This window comes from Periplaneta americana, chromosome 6, assembly GCF_040183065.1.
Source record: "Periplaneta americana isolate PAMFEO1 chromosome 6, P.americana_PAMFEO1_priV1, whole genome shotgun sequence".
Lineage (NCBI taxonomy): Eukaryota > Metazoa > Arthropoda > Insecta > Blattodea > Blattidae > Periplaneta > Periplaneta americana.
Genome location: NC_091122.1, coordinates 95,402,275 through 95,430,080, shown reverse-complemented (window position 1 = coordinate 95,430,080; position 27,806 = coordinate 95,402,275). Strand labels below are relative to the sequence as shown.

Below are 27,806 nucleotides of genomic sequence, written 5' to 3'. Positions count from 1 at the left end.
TTTTACCTCTTCGTTTGTCAGAATTAAAAAAGAATAGCATTATTCTGTCCCTGTTTTTAGATAATCAGTTTAGTCGAAGTTAAGCAGTTTAGAATTATGGTTCTCGTCAAGATATATATATATTTTTTATTTTATTTTTTATAATATGCTCATATTCAATCAATTGTCCCTAGGTATCACACAGAAGTTATGAGTAATGGACTAACAATGATTATGTAACTATTGCGGTTGATATCCTAGGCTGATTGCTTAAAATACAGAGTGATCCGTTTGGGTATGGATAAAATAAAAACACCGTACAACATTTACTACTGAACTTTATTTGTTGAAACTTTGTGCATACAACACTGAAAGATGGGAGATTCCTCAAAACTCAACATGATCCCCATTGCGCACGCTGCACAACTCATAACGGTGATGCAATTCAGACCATGTCCGTTGTAACATAAGAGAGGTGATTTGTTGAAAAGCTTAAGTAATTTTTACTCTCAGATTATCAATGTTCCTGGGTTTCTGTGATTAGACAATATCTTTAACAAAACCCTGCATTAAGAAGTAAGGAGGGGTTACATCTGGGGAGTTTGAGGACCAAGCCAAGAGATAGCTGCTTCTCGTACTTGGTTTCGCCTGCGACCGCTTCCGTGTTTTCTTAACACAAAATCTGTTTCTACAAATGTTGGATACCACAACATTATGGAATCGTATTTAGGTACATTACGCACACCATACTCACGTCGAAATTCCCTTTGAACTCTTTTAATACTATCAAATTTAGCATACCAAAGAACACATTGTGCCCGCTGTTGATTTATAGTAGCCATTTTAGTCATCAACGATTTTAATTTCTTCTTAAGATTATGCATTGTTGATTGTCATATAATGGAAACTCCCATCTTTTAATCATAATTTAACCAGCAATAAATGTTTTCCACCATCATAGCAGCTTTATAATAGACTAATAAATTAATATTATCCATACCCAAACGGATCAGACTGTAATATTATTCTACATTGCAATCTATTGCATTGAACGTATAATTTTGTTATCTGTAACATAATGTAGCCATTTCATTTAGTGTTCTGCCCAATGGCAGGTCTTTCACTGCAAACCCAGTTTTCTCCAATATTTCCTATTTTCTGTCTTCCTCTTTGTTTCCTCATATGATCCATATAACTTAATGTCGTCTATCAACTTATATCTTCTTCTACCCTGAACTCTTCTCCCGTTCGTCATTCCTTCCAGTGCATCCTTCAGTAAGCAGTTTCTTCTCAGCCAGTGACCCAACCAATTCCTCTTTCTCTTTCTGGTCAGTTTCAACGTCATTCTTTCTTCACCCACTCTTTCCAACACAGCTACATTTCTTATTCTGTCTGTCCGTTTCACACGTTCCATTCTTCTCCATATCCACATTTCAAATGCTTCTATTCGCTTCTCTTCACTTCGACGTAATGTCCATGTTTCTGCTCCAAATAACGCCACATTCCATACAAAGCACTTCATTAGTCTCTTCCTTAGTTCTTTTTCCAGAGGTCCACAGAAGATGCCCCTTTTTCTATTAAAATATTCTACCCTTTTGACTTCCTGGCAGCAGCTCATGTTACTACACCCCAAGCATTTGAAGCTGCCCACTTGCTCTACTGTCTCATTTAGAATTCGCAAGTTTATCTTCTTTATTTTTCTTCTTATGACCATGCTCTTCGTCTTATTTGCATTTATCTTCATCCCATACTGTTCACAGCTGTCATTTAAGCATTCTGAGAACTGAAACTAGTGACAAAAGAGAAAAAATATTAACGTAGAAGGTTATAAACGGCCTGATGTTTAATGGAAACCTGAATACGCTGCAGAACAGCTCACACTCTGCTATTAGAACGCACTTCAGACATCAGTTACGCAGACAATAATGTGGTAATACATTGTCCTCAAAAATAGAAAATCAGTGCAGAGAAGAGAAAAGTGTGGGTACAAGAAATTCTTGTTTGAAATTAGCAATTATTCTTTTTCTCGAATCAGTCTCTTGAAACATAATTTTAAATATCAGTATGTACAGGGACGGCAAAGTCACAGCGGAGAGGGAAACAGGAGTAAAACCTGAATTGCAATGTATGCTTGTAGGCTAGATTGTTTTCTTATGACAGTGACGGGCTAGCTTTTTATTAATATTACATGTGTCATTTGAAACACGTGACGCGACACCCATGAAGTGCTGCTGGTCTCACGTCCACATGCCTCAGCAGAGTTGAACGATCATCCAATCTGAACGGAGGTGTCTTGTTACTAGCTCTATGATCCCTCCAGCCGTTATAGCTGGTTTTCGTAGTCGGATTTCGCTACCTATTGCAGCTCCCAAAATTCATCACGACGCTGCGTGGGCACCGATCTCATACACATTGGCCGAAATTTTGTGAAAAAATTCTTTCCCCATGAGGACTTGAACCAGCGCTCGTACCGTAACGCGAGTCCTAGACAAGCTGCCTTATACCACGGCGCTACCGCGCGGGACATGTGTAATTTTATTTCGTCAAAAGACATAAATAGTATTAATGAACTATGAAATGCACATCAAGAACATAACAAAAACTACTATGTATTTTTTTATTATAAAGAGGTTTGCAGTGCTCAAGCATCTTCCTGTTTCCAAAATATTCTTCTCCACTCTTGTCTGTTTTCCAGTCTCCTCCTCCTATTCCTTTCTGTTGCATTTCTTTACTAATTTCCTCCAACCACGTTCTCCCTTCCTGTTGTTATCCATTTCAATATCTGTCCCGTTAGTCGTATCGTTTTCCATCCTCCGGACATGGTTATACCAATTTAAGTATTTACTATGGATATCGTTCATTACAGAATTTTGATTTCAATCCTTTTACTAGTTTTCTCATTTCTTATTTTATCTAATTTTGAACATCGCGCAGACCTTTCAACAATGTCCACTTCTGTAAATTTTAGTTAACATTTAACTTTCGACTTTAATATTCACAATAATTCTGCTCCATAAGTTGTGACATTTCTAACTAATGATTTATTGCATATGTAGTTTTGTTGTTTAAAAGATTTTTATCTCATAAGATTGGTCTACATTTAACTTTCTTATTATTGGTCTTCCTTTCGCTAACCTTTCTTTAATTTTATTTGTGTTTGAAGCCGACCATCGTTTATAATTTTTATTCCTAGATATTTGAATTCGTACTCCCAGTAAAATAGTGTCGTAAGTCGTAAATAATAATTATTGTGATTTGTAAAGATATGCTATTTCCTAGTAAAATACTGCTGTAAAAACATTTTAATTAATAGGTACCAAAACCTTTGATAATTTATAATTTTATTATTAGAATTTTATAACTCCTACTAGTAAAAAAGTATTGGAAATAATTTACGAAAGTAATATGTGACATTCGATATACCTCCGACAGTATTTTACTGAGTGTGCGAATTTCTCATAGCATTTAATCAATTCCCCCGCTATTCTAACATTAAATCATTAACTTCTTCATTGTCAACTACTATAAGTAAGTTTATAATTAATTTTACCCGTATTTTATTTTTAGTCCCAGTTGTTATACTCTTCTTTCATATGAGTTTATTCATCACAATCGTTGGTTATTGCTTATTGTTCGTACGCGAAAACGCGTCCTTGCAACAGAAATTGGAGTTGGGAGCAAGTGTCCATGTGGGGACCAAGCCTGTTAGCCATTTGTCTCACTCCGATTTTCGCGAATCCATTTGAACGGACATTACACAATTTTGAAAGAAAGCGGAAAACGGTCGTAAGCTAATAGCTACCTCATGATGAGGGGGTATCGAAAGTAACAGGGCACGATTGCCAAATATGTTAAAAGCTTTTAAACCTTGAGAAATGAGTGAAGATAAAGAAGAGCAGGCGTCGCATCCCTCGCGAAAGAAGGGATGCGAGCCGAAGCCAATCAAATAGGGGGAGCCATAAGGAGTCAGTTATAAAGATGGGCAGAGTATTTACCCATGCCTCCATGTTAATTTTTAAAGACGAGTGCACTCATTTTGTCAGGTATCCAACTGCGAAGTCGTTTGCCCTTATTAATTTTCAGTTTAGTTAATCCCCTAAATTTAATCAACTTTGGATAGATAAAGAAATGTTTACAACTTACAGATGTCTTGAGTTGAAAGCAGCATAAGCCGAGTGGGTGGACCCACTGTAATATTTAACTAAATCACTGCAAGATATATAATTTTGAAGATAATTTATGTTCATGATGTGAGCAACTGCAAGGGTTAGCCGCTCGTCAAACAAAAGAACAAGATTGACGACAGAATAAAACGGCGAAGATAATTCCCGAAGAAGTAAAAGCCCATTTGAAAAGCTGAAAAAAGAAAATTTAGCAAAAAAAAAAATACTAAGGAATACCTAGAAAAAGGATTATTTTTATTTAGGCCACACTCCGATATTTGTTTCAGCGCACGAAAGGAACCATGGAAAACCAAGGGGAGGATGAGTTGTATTGACGACTAACCTAAATAAATTGTAGCGTGAATCTTAAAATTTCAAGGGAAATAATCCAATGACACGTTATGAGGAACTTCCTTTATTATCATGACACTATAATATATACATTTACAATTATTGTTATTTAATGAATTCCGAAAATTGGTCTTTAATAAGAAAAAATATCAAATTATTCGTGGCACAGGTTTATCATCGGCCACTACGTGGTACGCTACGTAATAACGTACTTTTTTTACTACAATTCGGTTAAATGTGGTGGTGGTGGTGGTGTTGGTGGTGGTGGTGGTGGTATAAAAGGGAAAATTTATATTGGTCCTCATCAAAATATTTGAATATTTCATCAAACTCCCTTAACAGGTAATATCACTTGGTTCAATCAATAATTTATTTTTTTCATCTTCAACGATATCTATTTATCGGCGTAGAACGCATCATACTTCCGTCTTAAATTACTTTATTTGAGCATGAAATTTCCTTAACTTATAATAAAATACTTTGCATTTCATCATTTGTAGTCTATATAAAAGAATGGCACTCCATTCGTGTAATTTCGCTTGTTCATTTGAGCTTTGCGACATCCGTTGGAGCTCTTGGTCACCCTTGTTCATCAGGAAACCAAATGCCTCATCTGAGGGGAAGCAGTGAAACCCTCACCGCTACGGATTGTTTTTACATGCCTGTGCGAGTGAAACGCTCTTACGGATAGCAATTGCCGGTAGTCAGAATCTGAACAACTTAAATCTAACCAATATCGATGGAGAAAGACTAACGTCATTGGCTATAATAAAAACAGGAATAGACCTTCCAATGAGAATGGGGAAGGAAATACTTAACAGAGGGACCGGAGAGAGTATTTTTGGATAACTTCAATTAAAATTCAGATTTTGTATCATATTTCATTGCATATCGTTGCCTTAGAAAGGATCTAAAGAAAACTTTTAGGGATCTAAAGAAAACTCAATTTCCGAAGAGGCATTAAAACTTGGTGTATAAAACTCTATCAGAACTAGTTCATTCATCCTGGAGGAGGATGCCGTACTCTGCTGAAAATTACAGCGCAGCTGTACAGCAGCGCGGCCCTAGACACGCAACAAGTACAGTATGCTTTATCTGCGCACTTCCTCTAACGCAACACTAATAATTTGTTGACTTCACTACTGGAATGATTCAGGTTGGACTCTTACATCATAAAATATTGGAAAATAAATTACGAGGTCTATATTAACCATGCCTACTTTTCAGACAATACTTCATTTATATTTCTCGTGATACGGCCTAAGAATGATCTGTTATAAAAATGTTGTAATCGAAGTGAAATTGAACTCCTAATAACTTAATTAACGGTGTCATATAAAGGCCTCTTCATATATTTTAAGTAGTAATTAAAAATGCCTAATTGCACATCTAATTTTGTTAATTCTGAAAGTAAACGAGAAGGAAGCATAGCTCGCATACACTCTCATTGTCTACTGCGTGAATACAATAATTCAAAGCCATGGATAATTCGTATTCTAAAGCATGTGTTGTCTATAAACCTTATCTAACCATGTCATAAAAAAAAACTTCGGTGCAGGCTGCAGTGGTACAAGAAATCGTTCTTTTCTTGTTCTCAAATCATGTTCCTTCACATCTCTGTACATGAGTAAGCCTATATTAATTATGACGTCATCAGTATATCAATACTAGCGTAAACGAAAAGGAGTAACAATCGTTATTTTCTGTGAAGTAGTTTTAGAAGAAGAGAATTCAGCTGAAATGACAATAGTATATACAACAAAATAAATATGAGTACATTCCATTTTTTGTTGTATTTCCAATTTTCATCAAAAGATGTCGGAAATGTGCGAATGCAGACGGATACTCCTTTGAACAACTTCCATAATACAGGTTAGTATTCATTCTGAAATAAAAATATAATTGTGCACATGCTGTTATTATTCAAAGTTGTATAATTAAACATAGGCCTACTAAGGAGGTTACATATCGATAATGGCGCAGTCTACGTCAGCCATATAAACATGTCTGATGCTTCTGTTCTCGGTCTGGAATCGAGCTAAACGCTATAAAATGCACTTCATCCTATGCAAGAAAAGAGAAACGAAAGTCGTCAAAATCAATATTTTATTTGGTTATTTAACGACGCTCTATCAACTACAACAGTGGTCGGCATTTTCCTACGTCTGGAATTCGACAGTGACGTAGACATACCGATCCCGCCGATTCACTCTCACACAAAATAAAAACAAATCTGCTCAAAGGCGGCTCGTATAGGCCTGTACTTATGACAAAGCTATAAAGTAGCCTAAGTGTTATAGTTTACTCTTTACTGAGAAGAAAAGTATCTCATTTACTAATACAATAAAAAGGTCCAAATAAATACAAAAAAAGATAGATTTCTTTTAGATTATGAGCTACAAAAACCAATCAACCAACCAAACACACACACACATACAAACCCATAGACCCACAAACAGACCAACAAATCATTCGTTATCACTAGAGCTCGGATGTTAGGCAAAATGCCTTTTTTAAACTGAGTGTATGTATGAAAGACCTATTAGAGATAAACATGTTTCCACACGTTTGGAGACGATAGGCCCAATTTTTATTTTGCCTTTTTTGCCTATTTTAGCTCCCGTTGCCTATTTTAAGGTTAAATGCCTTTTTTAGCCTTTTCACGTCGTTATTGTACATTTTCTATATTTTAATGCATTTAAAATAAACCACAAAAATTATATCAAAAAACAAAAAAGAACGATTGTACAAATTAATAATATATATTTACTTCCACAAGTATTTGCTGAGAATCTTATTCTCCAGCAATATATATATATATATATATATATATATATATATTTATTCCAAGAAGTCGTAAACTTTTCTCCCCTACCGATTCCATCGTTTATGTCACTTAACAAAGATGTTTGAACACTATAACTCTCAGTGCTCAGGTCACTTCGGGGTTTACCAGCGAAAGAAAGGAGATAAGGGAAGTATTAAAAGCAAGTCTCCAGGTTCCGTTACTGTTGTCGCTTGCTCGCACAAGTCACGCGTACTTTGAAGTCTAATCCCTTCTCACATTCCTCTTTTTGAGACAATACACAGTCGGTTTTTCCCGATCTCTGAAATAAAATAGAGACAGTGCTTCTGAAATAAGTTGTTTTAAATTTGCTCCAATCACTTCAGTAGAGGTAGAAAGATCTTTTTCCTCTCTCTGACAGGCAGCTCACTATGATAGTTGACAACTTAAAAAAGCATCTTGTTGTGACATGTATTCAAGGAAAGTGAGTACTGTATGGGATAGTTTCTTAAGTATTTGTCTATTTATTGTCTGTTTCCATGAATAATAAATGCCTATTTCACTGCCTATTTTTACTATTTTTAGTGCCTATATGCCTGCCTATTTTAACCAAAATAAATGCCTAAACATCCGGTCTCTAGTTATCACCATCATCATTATCATCATCATTTAAGGCAAGATTTTCAAAATTAGACGTAATATCAGACATAGCAATGGTTAGCTGTTCAACTAAATGTTCGTTTGAAATCCTACTTCTTCCTTTGGTCTTAACAAGCTTCAACTGACAAAAAAAATTGTTCATAATTGTAGGTTGAACCAAACATGCTTGCAATGTTTGATGCAAACCTGCGAAGATTTGGATGTGACTCTTTAGAAATTTGTTTATATTTGTCCACGCCTATCATTTCCTCACATTTAAACTTTGCGAAAGTATCATTTTGTAGAGTTGTAGACGAATAACTTGTAACTGTAAATCTAATCTAACTTTTGAGATCTCAACACACAATGGACTGGTAAATAATAAAAAATCCACTTCTAAATTCTTAAAGTCACAGAATCCCTTATCTTTAAATTCAATTATTAAGGTTTCCAACACACTAATCATACCATTAATAATATTAACGTTACTGGACGAATTTGCCACAGACTTTACGCATGGTAAAAGGTAAAATTCTCTTCCTCCCATAACTGCAGTTGTGTTATAAATGATTCCACTACCTCATAGAGGTGAATAATATTATTATCTTTTCCTTGTAAATGAACATTGAGATTGTTCAGCAAAGGAGAATTTGTAAAAACGTGTCTCGTAAAACAGTCCAACGTTTATGTCCAGAAAATTAACATTTCGAAAAAGTCAAACTATCTAGTAGAACAGTAGTTACGAGATTTTTTAAATTTTGCAATATATACCAAGCAATTCATAGATTTCTTCAATTATTTTATTTCTCATAATTTCCGAACCTGTTGTTGGTGTTGGTGTTGTTTCCTTTTCGTCGTGTTTGATTTTCAATTCCAACAGTTGTTTCGCACAATTTACATCATACGTCGGCATTTTGTGACTCGCGAGCCAGCCCCTGGAAAACGAAGCAAGTGAAGCGGAGTAGTAGAGGCTATACCCCAACCCACAACGGACTTACAGTTTTAGTGTACACAACGTAACTAGTATCGCTGGTGGCCTGACTTCATAGCATCATGTCTTTATCAAGATCCTTGAAAAATCCAAGGAGACGTGAATTTCGGGCTGAATATCTATCTTTGTAAAAGATATATCAATTATTATTATTATTATTATTATTATTATTATTATTATTATTAATATTATTATTATTATTATGTTACAACTTATAACTTCATTTCCTGTAATTTCACAATTAAACATTGATAATTATATAACTCTCATCCAGTAGCTATAATTCACCAAGGGGTACTAAGGAGCAAAACAACAAATGCAGTATGAAAAATGTTATGGAGTTGGTTGCTGACACTACAAACCAAATAAAATCAGTCATTAAAACATCGGCAATTCCGAAAATTCGTAAAGGGTATGGAGAAGAATGTCAGATTTTCCGTAGGCCCTATATACTATATTATAGAGCTGTAAGGTGGATTAGCCGTGGAAAAATGATTCGTCGGATTTTTGACACATGGGAAATAATTTCTGCTTTTACGAAGGAAAAGGTGCAGTAATGTGTACTTCCTTATAACAATAATTTTTAGCGCCGGTAATTGTTGTCTATGTTTGAAATATATTTCGCTGGCCTAGGATTTCAGTATCTTCATAAATAATTAACTATTAATAGGACATAAAAATTCTCTAGTTGGGGCGAAAATTGGCTACTAGATTTGGATTCCTTGCCGAAATTTCAGAAGACCTCGACAAATTAAATCGGTACCTTCAGGGGCATAATAAAAATATAGTTCATATGTACAACAGCATCAATTCTTTTCTTTTACTTGTGGACAGACATATGAAAACAAAATTTATCAGAAAAGAACATTATTTAATTTTCCTTGTATACCTACACTCATTTAGCAATACTGCATAGAAGATATAAAATTAATAGGCTTATATTACATTGAACTCTTGAATGAACTACAAATAGATTTTCATAACAAAAGACTTCTTCAACTTAAAATAATTGAAACTGATTTTCAATTACATGGAAAACCTTTTGGCTTAGAAATAATTAAACTAAGGCCAGAGTTACAAGAGGAAATAGTATATTTCTTAAACGACATATTTTCGAAAACCTAATATAAATATCTGGAAGGTGTTAATATTTTCAAATTACTAAACAAATTAAAATACGCTAATCTGAGGTCTTATGTAGTCAAAATCACAACATGTATGGCTCTACATTATACAGAGACATCATTCTATTTTTACTTCAATTTTCCTTGTACCTGAGTTTTTGAATGTACTTCAATCCCACTCCTTCTACTAGTGAACCTCCACCCAAGGCCGCATACGCAAAGTCGTCTTACGGTCACAGTATATAGTACTGAGTGTGTACAGTATGTTCCAGAAATATGGTCATATTTTCAGTGAACAAAGTGCATTCATTATTGAATCATATTTTCGCACAGGTACTACATCCGTTTGGTTACGTCGCTTCCCTGTTTCCGACATCCGTTTTTACTGGCCCCTCTGTAAAGACTAGCGGCTGGGCTGTCTTAGCTCTTTTCTGAAAACATTATTTGCTGTCAGGAATTGGACGTCTACGTAATGTTATACAACTGTTTAAAGTAATTTAAATAAAAGGGCCTCGTTAAGTAACTGTCACATGATTTCCCTCTTTCTACGACCCTGCGACATAACTACTTGGACGGACAGTAGACAGCAATCTGAATAAATTTATCTATGCGAATCGGGCAGAAGTGAAGTGATTACAATATGTAAGTAAGGTACTCTGTTATAGAGTAGCTACAGAATTATTATTTCAAGAGGCACAGGATTGTGCCCTCCCCCCACGTCGATTGATGCTTTGCATTATTTCTTTTCGGGTTACAGTAAAACAGTTGTGTTTGTTAAACATCCTACAACAATAAAAGAATTAAAGAATTACATTCCAGAAACAATACATTCAATTTCAGAAGATATGCTTAAAACGTTTTCGATAATATGCACACAAAAGAACTGAAGCCCGTATAGAAATGAACGGCCATCATTTTCAACAAGTTGTTAAAATATCCAGATTTTGATTAGTTTTGAATTTAAATGCACTCTCCATATTGTATGCTAATGTTCTGTAGACAGTATATTATACATTGCATAATGAATATGTCCGCCTGGACAATTCAGTTAGTGAGTAAAAACACTTATTGTTAATACTGTACTGAATTTTGAGTAAACAGAAACCTAACGAAAATGATCAAACTGAAAATCGTAATAGTTTCTACTTTACGTAAATCAATGCACTACTTTTCTTCCCTCCTATACCTAGTAGAGTGACTTGTTTGTATTTTACACTAGTACCAACAAACTCCGGTCGTGGAAGGGGGTAACATAGTGTTTGCGGTTCTCAACCGTTAATCCAAAGGTATAGTCAGGTTAGCATTAGAAATATTAGTAAAAACAAAATGATGACCAGGTATTATACGTGGGGTGTAACTTTAATAGTGACAACACTGCTGTTAAAGCGAAACGGGACGGAGTTAATTGTTGTCACTTCTACCACATGTTAGTCTAGGCAGGACGGTCTAGGTCTGCCCTCCTTCCCCATAAAAGGACTCTTCAGTCCGACTCACAGCGCATGCGCTGTGCGCTGTGGATAGTTGAAATTAGTCTCCTGTTAGTTATACCTCTAAGCGGTTGTGTTTCGCCATGTTTACAAAGTAGGAACAGCGATCTTGGCTGAAAATTCAATCTGCCCGTGGTAGTATAGCACGACAATGTCATGACCTCATGACGGTCTTGTTGAGGCATGTGGAGAGACGGCGTTACCATACAGCAGTGTGGCGAGGTGGCTTCGAGCCTTCAACGAGGGGCGTGACCACGTGGAAATCACGGCTCGACCGAGTCGTCCGAGTGTTAGTGAAGAGGAAATGGAAGCTGTTCCCGGGCTATTAGACAACGAATGTTACGTGAGTTAGCCCAGGAGATAGGAATATCGCATATGACTGTGTTTCGTATTCTAAAGAATGGCCTGAAAATGAGAAAAATTGGGATTTGACGGAGGCACAGCGATGGATGAAGCGATGGATACGATACAACACCGCTCAAACTCACTTGGTGCGTTATGATCGTGAAGAAGACGCCTTCTTACGGCGTATTGTTACGCTTGATGAGACATGGGCTAGGTCATACGAACCTCTACTTAAGCGCCAATCAAATAAGTGGCGTCATTACGGGTCATCTCGCAAAACAGTGATGCGTCGTACCCCTACGAATGTGAAAGTTATGCTGATTGTTGTGTACGACTGTGAAGGCGTCATCCTAACACATACTGTCCCGCAAAGGTAGAATGTTAATGCACAGTATTTCCGTCACTTTTTTAAGCATAATCTGATACCAGCATTGCGAAGAAAGCATCCACACGTTTTGTAGGACCCTCCCATCATTTTGCAGGATAACGCAAGGGCGCACACGGCACACCTGTAGTTGATTTGTACGTCTCTGGAGGTGGAAAGTGCTTTTCCATCTACCACACTCACCGGACGTAAGCCCCTGTGATTATGACTTAATCCCAAAGATGAAGGAACCACTTCGTGAAGTTCGATTCCGGACTGTTTCCGATATTCTGCAGGCAGTAGGGCGGTCCAACAGAAACATCAACAGAACAGGAGCTGCTACAGGGATACGACTTCCACATCGCTGGCAACGTGTTGTAGACAATGCTGGTTACTAATTGAAGGACTGTAGATGTTTCACAGAGGTATCACTTGTATATTCGTAATAAATAAATACTTGCCATTATTAAAGTTACAACCTGTGTATATGAACAATTTTTTATACAAAACTGAACATTGTAAAATCAAAAAAACTCGTATTACAGATGAGCATCCCATTTCACAGTTAACATTAATCACATGTAATTTTATTCCTGATTTTAATCAGTTAATAAAATACCTTTTTCTTCTAATTACTGTTCCGGTTTCATTTTTCTATACTCTACCATTCATTGTTCTACGAAGTTTGTAAAAAATGACGAAGAAACTGAATTAAAGCAGATAAATAATAACCACTGTGTTCAACGTTGTACTTCTAAGTTTGCAGTCCGGCACTGCACATCTGCTCGTGAGGAACCTCAATTGATAGATCTCCAGTCCTCCTCAGCGCAGAAATATTTGTTTTAAAAGGAGAAATTCGTAGTCTTTGGGGAGCAAACGATACAAAAAGTCTCCAATTACTGTGTAGTGTTTCTCTTAAATGTCTGGTTATCTCCGGAACAACCTAGATATACAAAAAAAACTTCCTCACTTATGAAATAGCTCAAGAACAAAGCACGATCACGAGTGATCAATTCACACCATTAGGACTATTAATTACGTGTAGCTACAAGCGACTTCTCCTTGGACATCACTGAAATTCTAAGGCTTAATTGCCTCATGATTGATGCCTTATTACTGTCACTTGTGAAGTTCAAACCTGTCTTCGGAGAGTTGACTAAACGACAACTACGTAACTAATACAAACTAAAGTTTACAATAAACACGTTAGCAGTACTGTATATGAGCACTTATCAATACAGCTGCCTTCGGCAATTCTATGATGCCATATTTTCCGATTAGGCCTTTCAGGTAATTTTTCAGCAAATATATCCCAATTCGATCCAATAATTAGTGATAAGATTTTTGTTTCGTTGTTTCACATGAGTTACACCTCGACCATCAGAGCTTTCATTGTCAATTATCATCATCATCAAGGATGAGTACGAACCCTAGCCATATGTCCTTCTGATATAACTATTAGCCTAGATCATATATACCCAGATTGCTCGGCCTTATAGGCTTTGACGGTAACAACTTTTGTCAGATTTACTATGCTGCCATCTAGTTTTTACATAAGGAGTCACGTCATAACTCCCACTTGAATTGCATTAGCGACTGTACTGCCATCTCGTGTTTGTTTACGGCGGACGGGTGGCGATTCTGGCGGTTGTTTTCTTCAAAGTGCTATCGATTTTAACATAGGGATGAGCAATCTGTTATATAGCCTATGTGATCTGGGCTATTAGGCTATGCTGACCCCCAGATAGGCGTATTCCCAACATAAGCTGACTACGCAAAGACCTACCAGGTCCCTCTGCCGGTTATCGACAAAGATAATGTAATGGAGATATGTCGGTGTCTAATGATGATAAACAGGGGAACCCCGAGAAAACACGAACATATGTCGCTACATATGTCGCTACGAATTTTTCGTTTAAAATCTGAGACCTGATCAGGATTCGAACCCGGACCGCCTGCGGGGTAGGTCGAATATCTAGACCACTCAGCCACCGCAGGAAACGATAATCTCTTTTTTAATTCTATTACGCTGTATTTCCTGGTAACGACTTTCACAAAATTTTGCAGCCAATATATTTGCACTTAATACGTGATAAATTAGTGATAAGATGTTTGCTTTAAATGCTTCAAGTGTTACACTTACATCTGAGCCACATATTTCAATTTTTTCAGCCGCTCCCGTTTCTTTGCACATCTAAACTTATGCACACTCCACACTGTTCCTTATTACTAAGTTAGAGTTATGCCACGGCCCTATCTGTATTTATAGACTTACAAATTACTGTTGCCTGTCCATCTTCACTTGTTGATACTGGCGTTGGCTTATGTTCACTTTGTTCATATGAAATGCAAAACTCTCACTGCAAGAGCACATTTACTCTCCTCCTGAACGGATATTTTAAATTTGTACGCAGCGTCTTATTCTGCTGAAAGATTTCACTGTTTAAATTTCGGTTATTTTACATAAACATTTTGACTAGCTCAGACGCACAAACACACATGTCCAACTGAGAACTAGCCGCATCCTGAACTAACTTTCTTTTTTTCCTGTTTTACCCGGCCATCCTGTTACGCCATAGGAGAGGGGATTTCATTCGGTTAACATTAGACATATTCCTAAACATGGGGCACGACACAGGATACTTGTGGAGACACACAGAATAATCAAAAGTAAAGGAACAAACACCCAGTCCCGTGAAATAGAGATAAATATCCGCTCAGTCGGGAATCTAATCACGCACCGCTAGGTTGGAAAGCGCGTACTATAGTCCATACAATGTAATGAGATACTAATTTGCAACTTCATTTTTACAGCCACAGCTCAGTCGGCTGAAGCACTTGCCTGTCGATCCGGAGTTAAGTACAGGCGTGGGTTCGATTCCCGCTTGGGCTGATTAACTGGTTGGGATTTTTCCGAGGTTTTCTCCAACCGTAAGGCAAATGTCAGGTAATCTATGGCGAACCCTCGCCCTAATCTCGCCAAATACCATCTCACCAATCCCATCGACGCTAAATAACCCAGTAGTTGATACAGCGTCGTTAAATAACCGACTTAAAAATATATATTTTTCCCCCATTACTTGATCACCTGCTAAAAATTAGTGATTTTCTAGCTGTTAGGCACACTTCAGTATTTGCAACACTTGCTCGAATACACGCATATTACAGATATCACTATAGTTAGTCACTTTGCAACTGTTAGGCTGCCATAATTTCAAATGCTAATCAGGGGAGGCAAGCTACTCAACAACAAATTCACAAATACTATTCAGATTCCATATTGTGTGTATTTCAAATGTGTAACCCCTGATCACATATATAACAGATTGCTCATCCCTATGTTAAAATCGGTAACACTTTGAAGAGAACAATCGCCAGGATCGCCACCCGTCCGCCGTAAACGAACACGAGATGGCAGTACAGTCGCTAATGCAATTCAAATGGGAGTTATGACGTGACTTTTTATGTAACAACTAGATGGCAGCATAGTAAACCTGACAAAAATTGTTACCGTCAAAGCCTATAAGGGAGAGCAATCTGTTATGTGATCTGGGGTGTAACAAAAGAAATGAAAAATCATAATAAACAATAATAGCAATGAATGTAATGTTTCTTTGTGCCCAATGCCACCAGGTTTCATTTGACATATCTGGCCTCTCCTGGCAATGGCTTATTTGTAACCCACTTCTGAGATTCAGGCGCCTGGAAGGCAGAGTTACGCTGCCCGACGATATTATGATAGGATGATTATGAAGTGGCGGGAAAGGTCTTAAACCTAAGCCTAACCTAATTTCCAGACCATAGACGAACACAGGAACAATTTCTGTGTTCTGACAGGGAATCGAACCCGGAACCTCATCAACTGTAATCAGAAGCTCTGACCACTAGTACACAAGGCTGGTAATGAATGTAATGTAGTTTTAGTAAGAATGATAACTTCTTTAAGCTACGAACATTTAGGCTTATTTAGTAACATTTAGGTTTAAGGTCGGTAGTAATAAAGTGCTAATCATCTTTGATTCCTGGTACTTCACGTCCTCACTATATACTGTTTTGAGCATAGGCTACATCCATACAAAGACATCAGTAGACAGTCTAGAATAGGCCTAATGGCAAAAATAAAAAAGTGACTAAAACGAGAGAAAAAAACAATGTAATATAATTTGACTTACTGCTTTGTTTTCGCATGAACGCGAGAAGATTACAATGGTTTATCACAAGTCGATAAAACATTATATTAATTTGCTTATGTGGTAGCTATTAGGTTACGTCCATTTTCTACTATTCTACTTCAGAATTCTCTTACGTGCCTTCAATGAAACTGCAGTGGGGCAGCCCCAGATTCTCTTGTATGGATGCGCGATCGAGTAAGTTTTCATTGCCCCCCCCCCAACTTCTTTATCATCATAAAAGCGTATAGCATGGAGATAGAGCTTCATGCTCTCATGACCACGGCACTAATATAAGGCGGTATGGTCGACAACGCACTCAGACCGCCCTATTTATAGTGAGGATCACTTAAGAGCAGTTCCTATAGTGAAAGGCTAATTTGACCGTCTCCTCAGTGTCGCCGACTAATACCAGATATCACCAAAGAGGGTAAAATCACAATCCCATGTACTATAATAATAATAATAATAATAATAATAATAATAATAATAATAAATTATTATTATTGTTATTATTATTAACAATAACGCTGTCTTACTTATTTACCACATCTCATCTTTATATTGTGAGATATTTTCTAGATGGTTCAATAATTTGTGAAAGAGTAGCCTATATTTTCGTCTTGGATCCTTTGCATATTATGTTGGTAGTTAGTAGATTGTTGTTGTTTAGTCAACTGTCCGAAGACAGGTCTGACTGAACCTCGCAAGTGATACCAACAAGGCACCACTTGTAAGGCATCTAGGCCAGAAGATAATAGGGTAGGGTGACCAGTTCCTTTCCCCCTCCATTGCATACATCGCCGATTAGCTACATATTACATAATAATAATAATAATAATAATAATAATAATAATAATAATAATAATAATAATAATAATAATAGTTTTATTTTCCCTGGCAGAGTTAAGGCCATCAGGCCTTTTCTTCCACTCAACCAGGATCAAATCACATACAGAAAAAATACAAATATGAACTTAAAAATAATAATAAACATAATTAAGTAGAAAAGAGATATTGAATACATATACACAATCAGTATTAACTTTGAAATAACAATAATAAAAAAAAATATATGTAATAAAAAAAAAAGAGACTGAATACATAATCACAAACAGAAAAATACATTCTAGTATACAAGTATTAAGTTAAAAGAAAAAAAAATAATTAATACATATGAATATAATCTCACAACTAAAGGAATAGTACAATTAGTATGATCAGCACAGCACATGTTACATTGAGACAATGACAATTACCTAGATATTAGTGTTAATGGAAAAATAAAGTAATGACTGTGTAAAATAATAATAATAATAATAATAATAATAATAATAATAATAACAATAATAATAATAATAAATAAAAATTATACCTAAAAACTAGTTCTGTGCATTTAAAATATTTCTAAACAACCTAATTTTAAACAACTGGGGACTAAGACTACCCCTGATTTCCAGCGGCAGCGAATTCCATGAGCGGGCCATGGCTATTGAGAAAGAACTTGAGTACAGAGATGTCTGATGACGTGGTATTGATAGCAACAGATTGTGCTGTGAACGTGTATTACGATTATGATGTGAAGCTAGGAGAGTAAACCGAGAGGCAAGGTAGTTGGGTGAGGAATCATGTATAATTCGATGTAGCAGGCAAAGAGAATGTACTAATCGTCGATCTTGCAAGCGGAGCCAGGAGAGTCGTAGAAAATATTCTGATATAATCAGACTTCAGATGCATACAAACAAATTGTTCTTCCTCTGACACAAATCGCCAAGGGCTTACTGCCTGATAATAATAGAAGTAGATTAATATTATGATCTAATATTAAAAAGTAGGTTATTCTCTCTGACAACATGAAATTCATTGCTTTGACTAAAAAGTTTATGATTCACGAGACCTAACGACTGCCTTCGTGATCTGTTGTCAGCATGCTCTTCCAGATCTGGAGGTCCCGGGTTCGATTGCCGGGCTCGGGTGTCGGTGAATTTTTCTCGAAGAAGAAAAATTGCCTGGGTGTCTTGAGTCTGGAAATTTGTGTGACTGTGAGTGTGCCGGATTAATATTAATCAGCCAATCATCAAAAATATAAAATACAATATATCAGGACTGTCGCTGGGCAGTAACCTGAACACAAGTTTCAGCGTCACATTGTTGACAAGTAACTCCATCTGTTAGTACAACCATAAAGCACTAATAGATGATGCTATAGAGTTAACGAAAAAATAAAACGAAACCTAACTTAAAAATGTATTTTGTTTGATCACGTGAAATGATTAGTACGAATTCTGAAAACTGAATGCCACTTTGAAATGTATGCTTAAGAATACTTACTCCTAATAATTTTGCTACTCTAGTTATAATTGCTGTTTGCGTGCGCATAATTCAGTCTTCATCATATTCTTTCTTCAATTCTTCCCGAATGGCATACTCCGAATGGCACACGCTTTCTTTCTTGGAGGAGCCACTGCCATACTATTTTCTTTCACATTATTGTAATAAAAGTCTAAACACGAAAAAAAATTAATTAAAATGTGAAATGTTAATTTCTATCGATTACCCAAGGGCATGTATCACACCAAATATGTTATATTTATTTACAAATTTATCCGACTATAATCTTGAATTATTGTAAGCAAAACACGACGCAACGCACAAAATAACTTATGTGCTAATATTAATACTGATATGAATTAATTATTAGTATGTTAAAATTTCACTAGCTTCCAGTAATCGGCTCAGAAATCTAGAACAATTTGAATTTTCAGAATTTGCACTACCGAAAATTGCTGTCACTGCTGTCTCAGTACCGAAATATGAAAAGAAGTTGGCAAAAGAAAATTCAACCTGCAAATTAGAAAATCACCATAATCCACTAGCATGTGTAGTAATGGAGGGGGGGGGATGGTTAGGCTTCACCTTTGGGGTATTAAGTAAGCTGATCTGGACTATACCCTCAAGAAAGACCCGGATTAAATTTGATAGGAGGCTGGAACAAAAAATCCATTGCAGTTCATAAGAACGCTTTTCAAACTATCGACGAAATTCATCAGAATCATCTAAGACCGTAGATTCTAATGGGATATATAATATTATGTGAAGTCGTCACGTGTTGTCTTAGCAATCTACCGCACACAACCTTGACCATTAACTGTGTTTGATAATAGGATACATTCTTGTAAAATTGTTAATAAATTTCATCGGTATCAGAATCTTCTCCTGAAGAGGAGAAAGCACTTCTATTAATTAAAGAAGGGGAGGGAGTACACACTGACAGAAAAACCATCGAGATAGTTCTATCAACATGTGATGAGTTGATGACGCTAATTGTGAGCAAAGCTGCTAAAAATGTACTCAGTTATACCAACAAGAACACAAATTAGTCTATTGAGTTATCCCACAACAATGCGTGCATAACAATCAGGGCGGAACGAAATGAGTGAAAAGAGTGGAAGTTCAATTTTAATACTGACTGGGTGTAAAAGTACTTCACGGTTTTGAAGGATGGAAAAGCCCTATGCTTCATCTACTTTACTGAGTTGGTATATATTTCAGAAATTCTTATCTGAAAAAGGACTTCCAAAAAAGTTCCATAACAGTTCACTTCATCAGTCATCGTTAGGCACATTGTGGCACTCCTGCATCATGTGACAACATGATTGAAGTGGCTATAAAGGTAGAAAATCAGATCCAAACATCCTTCTGACATGAATACGCGTATATAATATCGGTCCATTACTAAGATGTCATCCCATAAAATCGATCAACACATTTTCAGACGAGTTTTGTATAATTTCTAAACTACACAACATATTCCAATGAAGTAAACGGCGATCGACAGACGAAGGATAACTGTAGGTTATCCAACGTGAACTTGAGTTGGAGCGGGTGACGTCATCTAGCGATATTCGGGAGGGAAGGGGAAGTTGCACGAATTGGCGGGTCGCACGACAGCCGAGGCAGTGTAACTCAAGATTTCGAAGCGGCAGAACGCTCACAGTGATGTCAAACGATTCATAACGGACCTGGTTACAATCTCAATTGAACAACAATCAGCAGTCGACAGGTTAAATTGGAAAAATTTTGGAATATATTTAAGAGACAAAATTCTCAATGTCGAGACTCGAGGCAGATGCAGCGCAAATGGGAACGGGCGTATAAGCAATGGGTAGCAAACGATAGAACACGATGGTTACTATAGCAACCGACATGCTTATTCTCACTGCGTATAAGATTGCGGCCTGTTATAAATAAAATTATAAATGTTGTTATACTTGACTACTAAATGTGAGTGCATATCTTCATTCTTATATCTTAGGTTCAACATTCCATTTCGAGTGACGTATTTAGGTACACATAAAACTTGCGGCTGTCTCTCCAATACAGCCTATCCCGATTTTTTATAGGCAGTTTAAAATGTAATCTCTGAACGATATTGAATCTGACTATAGCGATGTCACTCTAAAAAAACGACAAATGGCTGAATAGGGATTGAATGTTACAGAAGTTTTTTATTAGCCGCAATGAAAATATTTGATGGAAATTCAAGAACTACAGATTCCAGAAGCAAAGACTGAAATGTGAGAAATTTTGTTGGACCTATATTTTTGCATCTCAAAGAGTTCAATGTTAATCTCCAAGGAAAACAGAACTTTACTGTAAGTTTCGTACATAATTTGAGGGTATTCATAGAAAAATTAAGACTGTGGTTACGCCAAGTTGCAAATAAAAATGTATACCACTTTCCACAACCGGAATCAGTTTTTAAGAAGGATCAAGTTCGTTTACTTGAGAAGTATAGAGAAGTATTACAAAACGTCATGAAAGAATTCCACAGAATTGTAAACCTGAGGTCCTTGAATCAAGAATGGAGGCTCTTCGACGATCACTTTTCTTTCCAATCTCACAAGCTCCTTATCTTTCACAATTGAAATTTATAAATTTGCACAGCGCTACACCACCCTCAGCTACTGAAAGATAGGCTCAGAACTGTATGCCTTTTTGTCTTGTAAGGAATTTCGTAATTTGGGTAGGTTCGCCTGCCGTTTAGTAGCCATGTTCGGCTGAACATACACACTTTTGGACATCATTATTCCGCAAATGAACCAAAATAAAACTATTTTAAGTACCTGTATACGTGATAAAAGCATAGTTTCCACCTACCTTTGTGCAGTTCAAATCTTGAACCGGATTTACAAAACTGATTTCACAGAAAAGGTACTAAACCAGAAAATGGCCTATGGAACAAATAGAGTAGTTGCATTTCTTTTTATCTTTAAGATTAAGTTATTTTCTTCTCAACAATATGGTTAAAATAAGTGTTTGATGATGGTACGAAAGCAAATTCCTAGGAGAGAACTTTGCTCATGTCCATTACGCTGCACGCACGTCTGAATATTTATTTCACAATTATTGTTATGAAGTGTTACATAACAAATTAATAAGGCATATAATTTGTCAGCATATTTTTGAACTGTAATAAAATTTGCGTCGAAGATCTTTATTTTCAATATCCGCAGACATGATCATATAAGGAACATTTTCTACGACTCTCCTCACTCCGCTTGCAAGATAGACGTTTAGTACATTCTCTTTGCCTGTTATATGGAATTATACATGATTCCACACCTAACTACCTTGCCTCTCGGTTTACTTTCTTAGCTTCACATCATAATCATAATACACGTTCACAGCACAATCTGTTTTTATCAATACCACGTCATCAGACATCTCTGTACTCAAGCTCTTTTTCCAATAGCCATTGTCCGTTCCTGGAATTCGGTGCCACTGAAAATCAAGGGTAGTCTTAGTCAACAGTCGTTTAAAATTAGATTCTTTAGAAATATTTTAAATGCACAAAATTAGTTTTTTTTTGGAGGTATAATTTGTTATTATTATTATTATTATTATTATTATTAATATAGTCATTACTTTGTTTTTTCCATTAACACTAATATCTAGGTACTTCTTAATGTTTCAATGTAACCCATACTGATTTACTAATTGTACTATTCATTTAGTTATGTGATTATATTCATATGTATTAATTCTTTTTTTTAAGTTAATACTTGTATATCGAAATGTATTTTCCTGTTTGTGATTATATTCATATATATTCAATCTCTCCCTTTTTCTTTATTATTATTATTATTATTATTATTATTATTATTATTATTATTATTATTATTATTATTATTTTATTTAGTTATATTTTAAGTTAATGCTTGTAGGAACGTTATGTATTTTTCTGTATGCACTTTGATCCTGGGTGAGTGGAAGAGAAGGCCTGATGGTCTTAACTCTGCCAGGGAAAATAAAACTATTATTATTATTATTATTATTATTATTATTATTATTATTACTATTATTATCATTATTAAGTAACTCTCATTTTCGCCACGACACAAGCCTAATTTTTCCCCCAGACAAGCAGAAGCAGACGTGAAGTGTTATGTGTTGCTATCCTTAACGCGCACCCTTAGCAGTCCTGACTGAATATAACAGCCAAGTTCAACTGTTAACTCGTGCGTTATGAGCAGCCCCACCTCCTTGACTTGAGGGGAAAGGACTTGCCAGCTGTCCGTCCCTTAATATGATATTCGCAGTATTTTATTCGCAGTGCCGGCAGCCTTGTGCATTATTGTAATTTTCAATGACTTTATTTATTTCACAAATCATGGGAATTGTAATATTTTTGAGTCAAAGAGAACGACCAAGTGAAGTGTCTCATTTGTTCAGCGAGGCTCCACATAATCTCTAAATGGAAGTAGGCCTACTTGAATTACATAATTCTACTACAATTAAATATTCTAACAAAGGAGGCTGGGAACTATTTAAATCACTGCCCTGTGATAGATTTCCACAGTTTCGTGTGTTTGCAACAAATGTAATGACAATCTTCGGATCTACATATATTTGCGAGCAAACCTTTTCTAAAATGAATTACATTGAAAGCCAGTATCGAAATAGGATACGCAACGATCACTTGGTATATATTCTAAGACCCTGTACATCATCATTTGTGCCAAATATAGATAAACTTGTTAAAAATAGGAGTTGCCAGAAAGTCACCAAGAAAAATGTGAAGTACAAACGGCACGAAATCTACAATGTTCAGCGTTCATATTGAGATAATTGCATTACATTTCGTTAAAGAATATCATAGTGCATTCAAGCCACCACTGAAACTCAGCAGACACCCTATGTTTGTAAACAGAGTGCAAAATCACAACAGAACGCCGCAGCTGGTGGAAAGAGGTAAAGACAGCCTCCCCTTTTCCAAATGCGGTTGCTTATTCCTGAGGAATGGTAGGCTATCTAGTTACCCTACACTTAAAGCTAATAACAATAATGGAACTGAATACATGAATTAATCGTAGTGCATGTGCATGATTAATGACATTCAATGTTTACTATCAAGTGGTTCATTTCACCAATTTATATAACCGAGATCATCTTAATCAGATCTAAACGGTATTCATTACCTTAAACTTTCCTTCTCATTGTTCCACTATTCCATTATTTTCTCAGTTTACAGTAATCAATGTACGAAAATAAAATTACTTGCACAAGTATCTTACACATTTACCGACTCCATCAAGTAAATACTGTATTAAACTCTATATTCATCGTTACCTCAACAGAAAAATCTGTGAGGACACAAGCATATGTAGATGAAAACTTTAAATTAATTTAGCTATGAGTTGGGATGCGATGCTCCCTATTACAACTGTATTTCAACTATTTTCAGAGATTCCACGTGTGAGTTGTTCAAAACTGCTTTCACTAGCGTTACACACTTCATTTATTTCCGATATATGCTAAGAATTACGTAGAAATGTTCCATAATATGAATACACTGAATAATGTATTTTTATTGGAAGCTGTAGGCCTACAAAGCTCTGATCAATTTTTACTCAGCGTAGTGTCTTCACACATCAGTACGCCTACAGCAGCGGTGACCAAAGCGGGTGTCGTGATTACATCGTCTAATCACAGACATTCAAAACGGGTACGAGGAGTTTCCTGTACATAGCTGTCTGTTCCATTCACGTACTGAAGGCAAGCAGTGGCGGTATCATGTTGCTCTACAAACTCTGTCTCTACAAGCAGTAAGAGGTGGTTTCGTAAAGAATGAGAAAGAGTACTTCTTTGTTGTTCTGCCGGACAAAAGTAATATGTTTACTTTGCTCAACGGTTCAATTAGGATAGAAACATTAATTGCCACGCTGAATAATGTATTATTATTATTATTATTATTATTATTATTATTATTATTATTATTATTATTATTATATTTGGGGCTAAGCGGGATGAAGTTACAGGAGAATGGAGAAAGTTACACAACACAGAACTGCACGCATTGTATTCTTCACCTGACATAATTAGGAACATAAAATCGAGACGTTTGAGATGGGTAGGGCATGTAGCACGTATGGGCGAATCCAGAAATGCATATAGAGTGTTAGTTGGGAGACCGGAGGGAAAAAGACCTTTAGGGAGGCCGAGACGTAGATGGGAGGATAATATTAAAATGGATTTGAGGGAGGTAGGGTATGATGACAGAGACTGGATTAATCTTGCACAGGATAGGGACCGCTGGCGGGCTTATGTGAGGGCGGCAATGAACCTTCGGGTTCCTTAAAAGCCATTTGTAAGTAAGTAAGTATTATTATTATTATTATTATTATTATTATTATTATTATTATTACTGAGCACTAAGTATGTGTTTTTATAATTCTTCTGTACGTGCATGAATACTGATATTTTTAGATCTTCTCCTTAAAAGGATAAAATTATTAGGTTTTATCTCAATTTTAATCTTCTTAATCTTTAGATGAGGGTAACTATTGGTAATTATTCATTTAATAATAATATTTTACAAAAAGTGATTCAATATTATGTGCCAACGAACTGTTAAACGCCAGGAATTGACATGTCTTAAATCATAGCCAGGAAGAGAAAGATGAGATAAATAAATGTAAGGAAGTCATCTACCTAATGGGGTTTGAAATATTTCGCGCTCTAAATCTTTTAATAGAACAGAATTTCTCAAAATAGTAATGATTAAAATAGCTTAAATAACTTGTCCATAAGAAGTTTTTAATTTTGAAAAACTACACATTTCTCGACCAAGTATCGAGAGAAGAATTTGGAAAATTCCTGATTATATTCAAGAGGAAGGTTAAAAAAACAAGCAAGAAAAATCGTATATTATTCACTGGTTCTTGATGACAACAGTGACATTACTGATACAGCAAAGCTTGAGATTTTTATCCGCGGGATTGATCAAGATGTTAGTACAGGAACCACCACTGGTTGTAGTTTTCATGCCAACTACCTTTCCTCCGTCTCCTGACTTCATAGACTGTCGCATGTAATCACTGCAGCTCGAGTTTTGGTCACCGCTAGCCTACAGTAAATGAAAATTCACGAAAAAGATTGCAACTAGATGCAAGGAGCAAGTCAAATTAAGATTATACTACCAACTATCAAAAATATATAAGTAACATTTGACACCTTCCTAAATATTTTCTGAACTGCTTACTATAGTGTTCCAAGATTCAGCAATCAAGAACAGGAATAAGATATGAAAACATAATTAAGTAACGCATCGAACACGTCGCTAAATGTTTCCTAAAACGCTTAACGTAGTGTTCAAAGAATAAGCTACTGGTATCAAGTAGCAATAAAAAAAACACAGAATTAACATATACTGCAAGTTCCTAAATATTTTATAAATCGCTGAAAGTAAAGTTATGAAAAATATGTTTTAAATTTGATCGCAAAGTAGTAACTCTAATTCTCAAGTAGCAATATAAAACACAGAATTAACAAATATTGCACGTTCCTAAATATTTTATAAATCGCTGAAAGTAAAGTTATGAAAAATATGTCTTAAAATTGCTCGCAATGTAGTAACTCTAATTCTCAAGTAGCAATAAAAAAACACAGAATTAACATATATTGCACGTTCCTAAATATTTTCTAAATCGCTCAACATAAAGTTATCAAAAGTATGTATTAAAAGTGATCGCAATGCAGTAAGTTTAAAATAATATTATTACAGTAATTATTGTCTTCAGCACAAACGTTACGTTCAGTCCTAAAATGCAAACTAGATACTGTAAACAACAATTGCCTGAATCGAGTATGTACGAATTATTTAAGGGATGTTTTGTACGAGTTTTAAAAAATGAGTGTTTTCGTACTAAAAGGATGATAGACTCAAAATTTTGCATATACGGTAATAAGAACGTAAAACTATGAGATGGTCTTATTTCTGAATTCAGAAGCAAGTCCAAAATTTCCATTTTGAAATAAGTGAGATGAATGCTCCACTTTGTATACAGCTACATGATTTATTCCCTTTGAATATCGAAAAATATACACAACTATCCATCCCTGCAAGTACCAACATGAAAACAAGCATCAAATCCTATTATGAATCAACCAAAACATAAAAATTAATGTTTTGGCGCTCACTTCCTTTAACCTTCTAACGCAAGAGATGTCTATAGGACTGTAAGTATTTTTTACTGTATTAGGCTACATATTAATTTTTAACTTTAATCTCATGTAAAAGTGTATATTTATTTTTTTAATTTAGTTTCAATTTTCAGAAGAAAAAAATAACACTTAGCGTTTTCCAGTCATTATATGATTATAAATATCTGAAGTTCTTACAAGACCTCTTCTTTTTAATTTGCGCCTATTGTCTGTACATTTAACATCTCAGTAGAAAAACATAATTGATAAATTCTGCTATACGCGCACTATATAATCCACGGCGGAATTTCTTCACAGCAATGCTAATAAATTAAAATCAAACACACTTGAGAAACAGTTTGAAGCTCGCATGCGAGAGTATGACACAAGCAATGGTGGATGGAATGCAACTCACCGCTCGCTCTCTGGTGTGCCGTCGCGTGTCGGGTTGAGGCAGCGACTGCCGGCGCTTCTGCAGCGTCGCATCTCGCAGCCACGCAACCAGACGGCACGGCGCACTCTCGCAGAAGCGTCTTCACAGCACATGAATGGGCGAGACGCATTGTTGTCCACCAGCTGAAACAAACAATTAGGCGCCATTTTAGAAAACAGATCTAACTCGGTTTCAAGTAGCAATATGTTTAATATAATCAGACAGTATAAATAATAAAAAAACACATTTTAGATGAAAATTAATTTTATCTGAATGATTCTGAATAATAGATGTAATATACATAGGCGGAGAGAGAACCGTTTCCTGGGGGGGGGGGGCAAAGCAAAACCATAGAATCCTCATATAACGAGGTTATGGGGAATCATTTACCTCTTTCCCCTCGTTATAACTTGATTATTTAATAAAGGTATTTTCGAGGGCATGTTTCTTACAGTGTTACATCCATATCCACGATGTTTCGGACCGAGTTG

General features: G+C 35.9%; 1 protein-coding gene across 1 annotated transcript in view; it reads right to left on the bottom strand.

Annotated features, from left to right (window-relative positions):
• Positions 1–27,385, bottom strand: part of LOC138701512 (calcitonin gene-related peptide type 1 receptor-like) — a 1,012,748-nt gene extending 985,363 nt beyond the window's left edge. Inside the window, exon 1 of the mRNA XM_069828480.1 lies at positions 27,298–27,385. The gene's annotated coding sequence lies outside the window, so the exon portion shown is untranslated. The remainder of the gene's footprint in view (positions 1–27,297) is intronic.
• Between the last annotated feature and the right edge of the window lie 421 nt (positions 27,386–27,806).